The sequence below is a fragment of the Danio rerio genome, chromosome 20 (assembly GCF_052040795.2).
Source record: "Danio rerio strain M-AB ecotype USA chromosome 20, GRCz13ab, whole genome shotgun sequence".
Taxonomy (NCBI): domain Eukaryota; kingdom Metazoa; phylum Chordata; class Actinopteri; order Cypriniformes; family Danionidae; genus Danio; species Danio rerio.
In genome coordinates, this window is record NC_141040.1 from 23419103 (window position 1) to 23433686 (window position 14584).

General features: G+C 34.4%; 1 protein-coding gene across 11 annotated transcripts in view; it reads left to right on the forward strand.

Moving 5' to 3' along the window:
- chrna2b (cholinergic receptor, nicotinic, alpha 2b (neuronal)) overlaps positions 1-14584 on the forward strand; it is a 31667-nt gene that overhangs the window by 714 nt on the left and 16369 nt on the right. Inside the window, exon 1 of one of the 11 annotated variants that reach the window (XM_087298116.1) lies at positions 45-93. The exons of 9 other annotated variants lie outside the window; for them this stretch is intronic. The gene's annotated coding sequence lies outside the window, so the exon portion shown is untranslated. Of the gene's footprint in view, positions 1-44; positions 94-14584 lie in introns of those variants that run through there. One more of the 11 variants, XM_087298111.1, reaches the window with a different exon arrangement.

A 14584-nucleotide genomic window follows, 5' to 3' on the forward strand; every position in this document is an offset into this window, starting at 1 on the left:
ATAGAACCATAAAATAAACAACCTTTTTTTTTTTTTTTTCACAGTGGAAGCGAGGTACAGTAGCTGGTCATTATGCATTATCCACAATAGTCGGTCAGTCATAAATAAATACACACATACATTCATAAACAAACAACATAATGACCCAGTATAATCAGCTATACAGTGGGTTTGTAAGCTTGAACAAGGTTGCCACAGAAACACACAATTCAGCCTAATAGCATAAGCATTCTTACAATGATCGTTCCTTAAAAAACTTTAGTAACAAGCTTTTCATTTCACAAGACTTAATTAATATTGAAAAAAATCCAAAAAATATATAATAATAATGTCTTTATTTGTTCTTTTAAGAAATGTTATTTGTGGAACCAAAAAAATGTTTTCTCTGTGGGATCACCACTAACACCCTCATTTTGGAATCTTTATTTTTATGGCACAAAGTTTACATTTGTTTGGTTTATGCTTTATCAATTTGATTCACCGTCAGTCACCTTCTGAAATTTAAAAGCTCTGGTTTTTAGCTGGTTCAGAGTGAGGGAACAGCTTAAAAAATTAGAGATCTTTATTTGCATCAATGTATCCATGAAGAATCTTTAATTCATTGGGATTTTACCTTTTACAAATTTTCTTTACTGTTGGGAAAAGGAGGTTCTTTAGATTTAAAATTAGTCCCTTTATTAATCTGGGGTCCCCACAGCAGAATGAACCATCAACTTATCCAGCATATGTTTTACAAAGCAGATGCCCTTCCAGCTGCAACCCATCACTGAAACATCCATACACACTCATTCACACACATACACTACGGACAATTTAGCTTACCCAATTCACTTACCGTATGTCTTTGGACTTGTGGGGGAAACCGGAGCACCCAGAGGAAACCCATGTGAACGCGGGGAGAACATGCAAACTCCACACAAAAATTCCAACTGTTTCAGCCGAGGCTCCAACCAGTGACCTTTTTGCTGTGAGGCGACAGCACTACCTACTGCGCCACCGCATCACCTAGATTTAAAATTGTTCTTCACAAATGTTCCTCTTCAACACGTCACTTTGGATGAACATGTAAAAAAATGAATAAATAATACACAAATTTGATATTTTAAGAACTGTTTACTGAAAGGTTCCATGAGGAAACACTGATAGACTTATATAAGGCATCACAGCAAACAAACAAACTTCTAGAAAGAGCATCTTAAATCAGCTAAGATTAAATCAGCATGCAGAGTCAGATTCAGGGGTACAGTACAGTCTGAGTGGCTTTCACTTCCACATCCAGTGATTAGAATGGTGCGCACGATTGGCAGTAAAATGAAACGTCCTCTCTGGCCAAACTGGTGCTTAAATCAAAGCAGATTTATTAGGCTTTGCTCATCACTCTGCGTTTACATCTCTTCACTTCACCACGAGCGTCTCTTTATTTGTGTGACCGCTTGCTGTCAACAGCACTGGACTCCTGATGAATGAACATCACAGGGATTTTCAGCTGCGCATCTGCGCCTTTACTCTATAGTGCTGCTGTTCGCATCCAATCTACTTAAGATCGAGAGTTGAAGGAGGAGACCTGAAGAAGTAGGTCTCTGTCCAGTTTCAGGTCTGAGCTTTGATACAGCCTGTAAAAGTGTAGAGTGTAATTCGTGCACCCGCTCTGCTTCTTTCAGACAGCAGATGTAGTTTGAGAGGCTGAGGCTGCGCTACTCCAAACTACAACTGGGATAAAGCTACATCTAATGGACTTTTATATTGTATAAAGAAGAAATATAAAGGAGAAAGGAAAGTCTGGTGCTTAATCTAGGTTTAGTTAATGTGCGTTTTATTCAAGTAAATAATTTATATTTTTATTAAGTGACCTTGAAACCTTTGATCTCAAAATTTAGGAAGGCTACAATGAACTCATTTTGTTCGTATTATATTAAATGTCTCTCTTAGGTGGGATACGGGGTAAGGTTAGGGGATTGGTTTGGTATGGGGAGGTTTAGGTTACGGTGTAAGGGATGGATCAACAGTGTAACAATTGTAATTACAGAAACTAGGTACAGACATAATTACTTGAAGATGTTTATATATATATATATATAGCTATGATGTAAAAACAAATATCAGGATTTAAAGCTAATGATTTTTTCTACTGGCATAATTGGGCCAGTGGTTCAGATTTTTATTTGCCCTGCCAAAATTTACTGATCCATGTTTTAAATAATGTGTCAAAAAGAATGTCTGTGAATCTAGAATTTAAACGTTTTAAAAATGTTAACAAATGTATAATAAGAAAAATTCAAAGTGATATGTAAAAAATAAGAGCAGTATAGAAAATGTGCTGGTATTATATTGCTGTTCCTAATTATGTAACGAAAGGTGGCTGACTTGCCAAACTGACTGCAAACCAAAGACTATAGAATATACAAGATGTGTCACTCATATCTTTTTGAATGGGGAACAGGGTAACTGTCAATATGGTGAATAAAGCTCTGGCTACTAGTATAGGAGCAAATCAGCGATCGCTATATGGCAAATAAAGCCCGCCTTCTAGTACAGGAGCCAATCATTGATCGCTATAGAGTTACAATACTCTAGGGGAGGGGCTTGGACCAGACGTGAGTTTCTGCAGATTTTGTGTGATTTAGGCATTTAGAATGAAACTAAAGGGACATTTGTTGTTCAATTTTATTGGAGATTCCAACGCAATCTCAGCAATTCGTAGCTTTTTGATTTAGTGGCTAATTCGTATGAATTCATATGATCTAATTTGTACAATTTAGTACGATTTGCTCATCAACCAATGACTGACAACCTTACGACTGTACTCGTACGAATTTGTACGAATTAGCCACAATCCTGACAAAACATAAAATACTTACGTTTCCTTGTGAGATCAGGCTGGCGATTCCTAATATGAAATGTAATCGTAAGCTTGGCAAGCAGTTTTGGAGAATTTGATGTTTCCCCATTTAAACAGAATGCCCGAGCATACTTCCCAAAAGGCATTTTAAAGATGGCCGACGAGTGAAATGACTTGCCTTAAAGAGACTTTGGCAAAACATCACTTCATTTATTTGTCGTGCTGTACCAATACAAATGTCTGCTTCCTAGATGTTAGAAACAGACATTTTCTTTAAGCCACATAGTTTGATGTTGCCTCTTCACTATAACCAGGTTATAGAAAGAAAAAATAAATTCTCACAACATCCAATCAGAAAAGAGGAACCAAAAAGCAATATTGTGTTTACAACATCACAGAGAAGGTAACATTTAGAGGCTTAAAACCACAAATTGTTTCTCGATTCTAAGACATTATTTTTATATTTTATTTGCACGCAATTGACAAATAGTCTCAGGCAAATAAAACTTTAGTCAATAGGCAGCACTGATCTGGCCAGTAACGATTCTGTCAGCTGTCCCGAACATCTCTCATGCAAGCCCCGGGCCATCTTGTTTATGTATATAACAAGTGCCTTGTACCAAATGACTAATTTAAATGTAAGTGCATAGTTATTAAAGTTACTTGATATAAAACTGTACCATAATATATTTTATTAATATTTGTAATAATACTACTGTTACAACCTATTGTACTCTATTATACTATACTTTTATACTACTACTATGATAAATAAATGGCTATAAGAAAAAACTTACATATAATCACAATTTAAAAAGGAAAAACTGACTTGTTACATTGTATTCCTGTTAGAAGTAAACTAGAGATTAATGAATGATGTGGAGAAATTGATACTAAATCACCTACACATTTGACCATTTATTAATTGATGGATTGATTTTACTAGTGTAAATTAACTTTTTAATTTTACAATTTGTTTAGTATTTGAATTAACTAAACATATTATGTATATATTTTTTATTTTTTTATTATTATTATTATTTTTTATTTAATTATATAATCTGACTATATGGAAAACACCCGAACTGTTCCACAAAGTATACCGTGTTGCTGATTAATTATCAATTTCATTTAAATTTCAGTCATTTACATTAATCTATGCATTCTTTTTTAAACTTATACAGCTCAGGTGGGCTGTTTTCTTCTAAATATACACCATTCCCAGCCAGCCTCTGAGTAATAATAGCTTTAGACCGCATGTCCTGTCCATAATATGCTTATAAAAAGCAAGAAATGTGCCAGAGGTGAGAAAATATTTGTCTCCCCGTCTGCAGGCTGCTGACTGTAGTCGCTGACAGTGCTTGCATTTCATATCATGTCCCGCTGTGCTAATGCCCTGTGGTGCAGACCCTAAATCTGACTTGTTAATGGCATGTTGTCACTGGCCCAGAGTGTGACTCATTGTGCCAGCAGGACCCGAGGGAGATCACTTTCCCAGCCACGCTATACAGCACTTAAATAGCCAGGCTGACACATGCTAGGTGCAAACCCTGTCCTCTGGGTTCAGTTCTAATGTCCCGTCAGCTCAGAGATGAGACCACTGGCTTAATGGTGTCGAGGCTCTGTCCTGCACAGGTGTCAGCCAAATGTTGCAGGGATTTCAGGACACCAGGACAAAAAAAAAAACAACAACTAGAGAATCAATCATCATTCAGTTACTGTATAGCCACTCTGGTCCACATACTGTAGTGTACAGTGTAAAGCTGTCTGATTCTTGGAGATCAGATGTTGGTGTGTCTGGGATGAGGTAACATATAAATAGAGGATGATAGATTTATTTATTATAGTTTTTGAGCCATTCAGCAATATTAGGCAGCACTGGAACTTTTCATTGTTGATGTTTGCATTTACTAGTCTGTTAGTAATTCAGTTAGTCAGTCTTTTTTTTTTTTTGCATAATTTTATTTTGCATGTAAATGTGAGAAGCACAGTAGAGAAAGAACAAAACAAAACGATTTTTTTGCACTTTAACCTCGCCATTTAATGCATAAACAGTAATCAACATTTGAAGTGGATCAAAACTGTTTTTTTTAATTATCCTAAGGCAAGAATAAGTGTTGTTCAATAGTTTTAGTACAACTTTGATAAACCACTTTAAATGCTGACTACTGTACAGTGCTCATTATAAACTAGCACACCCCATTTTGAAAATTAATATTTTTATTAATTTCTTATTGAATACCTGTAATATTTTTGGTGCATTTTAACAAAACAGATTGATTAAACGTACACTACTGGTCAAAAGTTTGCGGTAAGGTTTTTTTTTTATATGATTATATATAAAGATTTAAATAAAAACAAAAAGATTTATTTAAGATTATAAATAAAATTATTCTGTTCATCAAGGCAGCATTTATTAAATGTAAAAAAAAAAAAGTAAATTGTTAAATAATTATTTGATAAATATTTATTTATTACTTATTATATGTATTTTCAAATGAAATTATGTCCAGTCATTATTGCTTTTATTACTATTACCATTAATAATAATAATAATAATAATAATAATAAATGTATCCAAAGATTGGGAACAAGCAGCCAGGCAGGCACATCATAAACAAGCCCGACAACGAGCTACTGAACTAATTCAAGATGGTGGACAGGAAGTCATGTCAATTAGGGAATAATTTATTTAAATGTTCTCTGTGTTATCCAAGAAATATAACGAGACCAGTCTCATGATAATAGACAGAACTATTCAAAAGTCATTTAATAAATTTTGTATGATTTGAGTCAAGAGTCAAATCAGAGGGAAAAGAAATGGATGGTGGCCCACTCGGTTCAAAAGTTATAAAGATAAACAGATGTGAAACTTTGGACCCTTTAATTATTGACTTAAATAATGGGGAAATACCTATTAAGTGTCATATAGTCTAGGGAAAAATGTATATGTTTTAGGTCTCTCTGGAGCATTTGGGCAGTATGTTTGACGGCGTCTACTAAAACAAGGATGTTATAAAATACGTTTTATACTGAGTTATTACTGGAAAATTTCTGTGGTTATATATTATGGATGATGCACTGGGTCATCCCTCCATTAGTGGTGAGACCACTCGGTCCGTGTATCATCCGTTCATTTGATTATTCCTTTTATTACGGAAAACGAAACATCAGAAAAACGATGAATATTTCGTTTTTCTGTTTATTCTGTAGGCAGAAAAAACGGAAACTCATCTGTTATTCTGCTTATTAACTTAAAACGAAATATTAAAACAAACACAAAACCAAAACGAAATAATGAGTCAAAAAATGGTCCGTGTACGGTCCGTGTACGTTTTGTTCATTTGTTTTCCATTTTCAAACGGAATAAAGGAAATGGAGAAAACGGCCGTTTTTCCGTTTTTATTTTGCTCACGAGAAAACGAAAAAACGAGATTTTGGCTGGATTTTCGTTTTTTGGTTTAGGGTAGGAAAACGGATAAAAGACTTTAAAAAGCATTTTACACATGTAGGCGGTGCTGAAACGCCCACTTTCCTCTAATTGGTCAACCAAATCTGCACTCGTGACGTCACCCTCAAAATAAAAGCCTTACACGCAGGCTTTTAATTATTATTATTTAATTATATATATAAACAAAGTTTACATATTCTATCATTCGAACCACACACAGTTAGCAGGCTTACATTCATTGCGTATGTATAAATTAAATAAAAACGTAAATCAGCAGTATTCTTAGACATTTGTCATTAAAATAAGGTCATAGTTCACTGCCAAGCTTCTTGCTGCTGTGCACCTGATGCTGAGCAAAGATAGCCATTTCCGAGGAGCACCTGGTTTGCATGAATGTTTCAGAGCTATTGTAGGCCTAAATAATAGCCTACTCTGTATAAAATAATAATTTATTATTATTATTATTATTATTATTATTATTATTATTATTATTAGGCCTATTATTATTAGTATTGTTATTATTATTATTTACTTAGTTATTCAATGGTTGTAAGAACACATTGGACCCTGCATGGGGCTATAATAAATGGTACCTTTTGTTTCTATTGGATTTTCTCCTATTTTAATTTAATAAATGCCTTTAGCCTATTGTAAATATTTATTTGATAATTAATACTTTTTCATTGCAACGTCAAAGTAGGCCTGTCTTATTATTATTATTTTTTGTTATTATTTTGTCGTTGTTGTTGTTATTATTATTGTGGCAGGGACATAGCCACAGGTGTGGCAGAGTGTGCTGGTGCCACCCAAAGTGGCATCTTGCACCTGAAAATAGATGCCTTCGCGCTCAAGCCCGCGCAAAAAAACTTGCACAGGCAAAAGTAATGATAAATGTGTTGAAGGAAAAAAAACATTCTAATTATTTGTTAATAAAATAGTGCAACATTATTCTCAGTCAGTGTAGGCTGAAAAAATTAAGATCGCCAGCATTTCAAGGGTGGTTTTATTTTTAGTTCATTGCTGTGACGCGCTATATTTCACTAAGGCTGCATGAGACTGCGCATCTTGCTTATTTTCTCTATTTTACATACAGAACATATCATACAGTCCAGGTTCTACCGTTCTAGTGAGTGTGGGGCATGGCTGTACGGTGGTAAAGTGGATTATTTCTTGGCAAATTCATAATGATTCACTTTGTTTAGTAATAAATTTCATAGTTATAAAATAACTACATTTCAAGAATATGTTAACACTTTCAACTATTTAGGATTATTTATTGCATCAAAAGTAATTTCAAAGTAACATTAAATGTACGTATAAACTGCTTAATTTGTGTGTAAACACCTAAGATGCAAAAAGCTTATTTAGACCAGAATAGGCCTACTAAATGCAACGGTCAATGTATGTAAACTTATGACCTAAAATGTCTTAAATGACTAAATTTAAGTCTTTTTAAGTTTTTAAATAATTTAAGTTTAACATAAATGATTTAAACTTTAAACTTCAAATTAACAGAGTATGGCAAATAAATTGTTTATTAAATGGAGGTCAGGTGTCTATCTTAATTATAATTATTAAATATTATGACACTACAGTTGTGTATTGGAGAGTACGCACCTTTTAATTAATTAATTTTAAATAAGTGGTTTATCCTAAATAAAATGCAATGGGATCGGTGTGCAATGGATAGTTTGAAAACCCCTGGTTCAGACTAGACGAGCTAGCTGTCTGTGCGCTGCGCTAATAACTTGGCATTTGCTCTTTTCGGTGCTGCCAGATGCATTTATAATGCATAAAAAATAAAAAAGGTAATTCGGTAAAGCGCGCGATGCGCGCAGAAATAAGCGCACTATATGCATATGTCGAATTAAGTTCTCTTTTTCTTTAATCAAGACTTTTCCATTCGAGGAATTACAGTTATTAATACCTTAGTCCTTATAAACGATCAGTTTATAAAATACACAATTTATGGATCAAGCCTAATGAAGAATAACAAGAATATGCAACGCATTATGATCCTTGAATGATCAGAGCGCATTTATATAAACTATATATTTTATATAATTCATAAATATTAAAAAACATTATACATTTAAAGTAATGGAACATTATATGTTATAAAATCTAAACTATTATTTAGGCTACAGGCTGTTCAGCGCGTGCGTCAAAGAAAAGACATGACACAATCTCTATAAAAACTAGTTGTTTATTTACAATATCTAAAGGGATATAAAACATCTAACATGCATCTCCATTCTCAACGAGTTTCTGTGTTCTGCATCCTTCACAGACCGAGGTCTCATTCCGAGGTAATCTATAAATATTCTCGTTTGGTTCTGGCACATTCTTGATTAAAAGTGAAACTGACCGGCGCAACGGATGATTTGTCATCTAGAGTGACTACAGTTATAATACAGGTTATGGAACTATTTCACTTTAATTTCATATTATTATTTTATTAAACAAACAAACGAGTTTTTGTTTTGGCTCTGCATGCAGCGTATTGGATCTTTGAAGCATTGCACTTCAAATATTATTCCTTTTTTTTATTATTGTATTTTTAATATTTTTAATTATACAACACAAAATTGGTTCTAAACAGATACATTTTCCTATAGGCTATGATGAAGTGTATATTTTTGTTCACACAGGTCCTATACAAAACTGTGTGGATGGATGATTTGTTTCTCCGTGAAAATCACTCATTTAATAAGCAAAACAGGCCAAAATGTTGTTTAGCTTGCTTGCGTCAAACTGGATGGACAATTTACAAACATATTGAATACAAAGGCTGGTTATTTTATGCAATGAGGGACCTATTACAAATTAAAGAAAATTATTTGCATATTAAAACGAAAATATATAATACAACAACAGATCCTACCTCTTAAGAAATGACTTTAGATAATGTAAATAAGCATCAAGTTTTTTTTTGAGATTGTGTGTCTAATTCAGTAGTGTAGTGTGTTCGCGTGGGTTTCCTCCGGGTGCTCCGGTTTTCCCCACAGTAGACATGCGGTACAGGTGAATTGGGTAGGCTAAATTGTCCGTACTGTATAAGTGTTTGTGTATGTGGATGTTTCCCAGAGATGGGTTGTGGCTGGAAGGGCATCCGCTGCATAAAAACTTGCTAAATAAGTTGGCGGTTCATTCCGCTGTGGCGACCCCAGATTAATAAAGGGACTAAGCTGACAAGAAAATGAATGAATAATGTGCAATACTAATTTAAAATACGTATCACTAACCTTATATGTGAAATAGCAGGGCCCGCTGTAGCACTTTCTCAAGAAGAGCAGATGTCAAATTATTAGCGCAACGCACATGTAGCGAGCTTATCTGTTTGTCGGAACTACTAGACACAATTTTTTTATCAACTATAATGTGTTTAATTAGTTAATTTGAAATTTATTTCATTATTCCAGCAATAATTGTTGAGTGAAAGAATGCGCTAGAAATATGCATTGCGGCTCCCTTTATTGTACAGGCTTATTGCACTTAAACTTTTTTAGGTTCGGCTCTCAAATTAGTAAGGTTATGAGTAAATGTTATTTAAAATATTTAAAGCCTGCCATCTAGCCTACAATAACAGCAAATTTAATAATAAAAAAATAATAAGACAGGCCTACTTTGGCGTTGCAATAAAATAGTATTAATTATCAAATAAATAATTACAATATATAATTAAAATAGGAAGAAATAAATGAAAACAAATGGTACCCTTTGTTTTTATAGCAGGGCCCAAAGTGTTCTTATTCTGGTTCTGGTAACAACTATTAAAAAGAAAAAAAAACACACCAAACAATAAAAACACTAGTAACTGATAATGATAATAATAATAATAATAATAATAATTATTATTATTATTATTATTATTACTATAAAGCCCTTGCTCTGAAACATTCATGCAAACCAGGTGCTCCTCGGAAATGGCTATCTTTGCTCAGCATCAGGTGCACAGCAGCAAGAAGTTTGGCAGTGAACTATGACCTTATTTTAATGACAAATGTCTAAGAATACTGCTGATTTACGTTTTTATTTAATTTATACATACGCAATGAATGTAAGCCTGCTAACTGTGTGTGGTTCAAATGATAGAATATGTAAACTTTGTTTATATATATAATTAAATAATAATAATTAAAAGCCTTCGTGTAAGGCTTTTATTTTGAGGGTGACGTCACGAGCGCAGATTTGGTTGACCAATTAGAGGAAAGTGGGCGTTTCAGCACCGCCTACATGTGTAAAATGAATTTTAAAGTCTTTTATCCGTTTTCCTACCCTAAACCAAAAAACGAAAATCCAGCCAAAATCTCGTTTTTTCGTTTTCTCGTGAGCAAAATAAAAACGGAAAAACGGCCGTTTTCTCCATTTCCTTTATTCCGTTTGAAAATGGAAAACAAATGAACAAAACGTACACGGACCGTACACGGACCATTTTTTGACTCATTATTTCGTTTTGGTTTTGTGTTTGTTTTAATATTTCGTTTTAAGTTAATAAGCAGAATAACAGATGAGTTTCCGTTTTTTCTGCCTACAGAATAAACAGAAAAACGAAATATTCATCGTTTTTCTGATGTTTCGTTTTCCGTAATAAAAGGAATAATCAAATGAACGGATGATACACGGACCCCACTCGATGAACAATGCCAACAGTTGGTCGGCAAGTAAACAAATATAATGAATGAAAATACATAGGCCTATGTGTATAGCCTAGACTTATAATGTAATGCACAGTAACGTGTCATTTGTTTGTTTTGGTTGTCTTCGTTTTAATTGTTTCATGATGATACGATGGTTTGCTTTATCTGCCTGCCTGATTCCCGCTGAACTGGGTGGGTTGTGAGATGTTTGATTCAGGGGACGTTCTGGGGGTGGGTTTTTTTTAAATGATGCGCTGTGAGCTACTAGCCCAACAGAGGAAACGCGACATGATTTTGGCCTCACTGCTCAAGCAGTGAGCATGGCCTAGCCCGATAAAAGGCCTGGCTCACACTGGTCCGGCAGTGGAAATGCGTCTAATAGGTGTCTACCCACCTTCAGTGCTTGGCCCTTAAGAATAATATTTAATATTAGAGTGATTTCTGAAGGATCATGTGACTGAAGATTGGAGTAATAAAGCTGAAAATTCATCTTTAAAATCTGGAAGAAATTATTCAATTAAAATATAAACTACTTTTGAACAGTTATTTAGTGCAATAACATTTCACAATTTTACAAATTTGTATTTTTGATTAAATAAATGCAGCCTTGGTGAGCAGGAGAAGCTTATTTTAAAACATTACAAAATCCTACTGACATGGTAGTGCATATTTATTAAAATAATATTTTAATCAACAAACCTTTTTAAAAATAGAAGCATAATACATTTAAATTCAAGTGCAATATTTCAACAACAAAAACAGACTTAAAAACTACAAAATTACAAATCATTTTTATAAATTGCTTAATTTTCTTCTTTTTCATTTCTTCCTAATTTTTCTTCTTTTATTAATTTTTTTTATTATTTATTTTCCCCTAACATATAAAATTGGGTCTGCTTATTTTTTGACTGTTATTGTAAGTTAATTTATAAGATTTGCTTCAGATTTGGATTCTGTACTCGCTAAACTAATGTAAATATTGTTGTATAGCATTCTATTGAAAATATTAATATAAAAGTTAGTAGGGTGCAAGCAATGTCATGCTGAGCCCAGTATATAGAATTGTCCAATGTCCAAGAGTATCACTGCAGCATGACAAAGTCTGTCCCGTTTTGATGGCTTCTTCTAATGCTGCATTGAAATGCATTCGTTGTTTCCCAGTTCACAAAAGACTAATGAAACTAATGAATCATTTGTGGACTAGACTGCACTAAGATTCATTACAGATTTTAGAACATTTCTTTGAAAAATAGAAAATGCCATTATAATGATAAAAGTGTTGCATGCAAAACTGTTGCAAACAATTTATTTGTGTTAAATTTAAACAAACAAATTAAGTTTAACAATGTTCAACTTAATTTGTTTGTTTAAATTCAACACAAATAAATTGTTTACAACCACTTAACGTAAAAAAATTGAGTAAATCCAAGGAATCATCTCTGAATAATTTTTTTCAGTGTATGATATAACAAGCCAGTGAATTTTGTTTGCAAGCACTTTCTTTTGAAATCTATTCTATTATACATTGATGTGTATTTTAGTAAAACAAAATAATTTGAAAGATTTGTTAAAATAACACAAGAAAAATGTTCAGACTGATGTTTCAAATTCATTCAAATTGACATTCAGTCATTTCTAATTAGAATCTTGTTTATTAAATCAGGAGTGATGTGTCTGTGTGTTACTCAGACGTGTTTTCTTCATTTGGAATTTTTAAAACCAGATTCATACACGTTTGTTTTTAAGAAAAATAATGAACATTAGATGACAAATTCCCTTAAATTTAAATTTCTGTAATTTAACGTCAGTTATTTTATGGTAAATTTATGTCATTTAAAAAAAAACACACAAAAAAATGTAAAAGAAATATTTTTTTTACAGTGTAGATAAACTTAAATATTAATGCTGTTCATAATAACTGTTTTGCTTTTGCAACTATTGCTCACATATAAATATCTATAACCATGTATTAATACCCATATTACAAGATGAATGCATAAGCTAGCTAGAATTGTCATTTATAAAAGCCTAAAATTAGAAATAAAGACCAAAGTCATATCCTGTTAAAGTTTATCCATCTCATTAACTTTGGAATAGGCTATATGCACACAGACTTTTAATTTTCAGTCAGGCAGCCCAATGGCTTTTCATTACTAAACTGTCTGTTAGATATACGATATAAAGTGGGTCTCAGATCAGACAAAAAGCACTGCATTCAATTGCATTTCCCCCCACCATGTCTTTAAAAAATGACAGTTTATTTTACCCCAGTATTTTTAATGGAATTTCTACGGTCTTTCATCTTGTTTAAGGCTCAAACAACTAAATGAATGCTTAAGTCTTTTTAACTATATGTATTGTAATTATATAACAGCATCGATGCTGTAAAAACAACCTTGTGAAATTGAAAATAGTCACATTATTTTTTCATCGGAAGTTTATCGCTGACTGCTGTGTGTAGAGCCCATTTAAATTTAGTGATATTAACTCAAGATGTCTATTTTAAGATGGCGGATGCATCAATGTGTACATTGAAGTTAACTGCGGAATTGTAAAAATAACAAAGTTACTTGCCAAATTTGTTGCCTTAAATGTAAATTTCTCAATGTTAGCTTTTTACACTGAAATGCATACTCAGCATAGCTCCTGAAAATCCCATGTTGTGATGAGTCAGAAGGCATTGAATCCATTTGCAAGCTTTATTAAAAGCACACATACATACAAACACAAAGGGGCAATCCAGGAGACAGAACGTGGGACAGGCAAAAGTTCAAAGGCAGGCAGATATCTTACTGGTCAGAATAACAGGCTGGAGATCAGGGGCAGGCAGATGTCTTTCATAATCGTAGAACAAGCACAGGGTCAGAAACACAGATCAGTCCGAAGCAGGGAGTATGGAACGCTCAGAAATGACAGCCAGGCAAATCAAGACTTCGCAATGAACCAGAGCGTGAGTGCGGTATATATACACGGGAGTTGATGAGCTGCACCTGGACTGCAATCAGTGCCAGGTAGCAGGGCTTGTGGGATTTTGAGTCCGTGAGTCGAATTAGAATTCGGGCGATGGCTCCCTCTGGTGGTGCACAAGAGGATCGGCATCGCCCTCATTTACAACAGAACCCCCCTCCTGCGAGCGGCTCCTGAAGCGAGAAGGCACCTGACGCCGGGGTCTACCGCGCTGTCGGGGAGCTGGTTTCTCTGGGAACCTCTGATGAAACTCTTCCGTGAGAGTTGGGTCTAGGATATCCCTAGCATTCACCCAGGACCGTTCCTCTGGACCATACCCTTCCCAGTCCACCAGATATTGGAGGGCTTCACCCCGGCGTCGAGAGTCCAGCACTTCTCGAACGAGATATGCTTCTTCGCCCTCGATCATGACAGTTGATGGGGTCCTGGTTTCCGATTCCTCCTCAGCCGTCTCCTCTCGTGGACCACCAGCGGGTTTGAGTAATGACATGTGAAAAGTGGGAGAAATACGATAATGATTAGGCAAGGCTAAGCGGAAAGACACTGGAGTAATCTGGCGTAATATTTTGAATGGCCCTACATACCTGGGACTGAGCTTGCGGCAGGGTAATCTCAAACGAAGGTCCCATGTCGATAACCACACCCACTGCCCCGGTTCATACGTGGGTCCCTGGCGTCGATGACGGT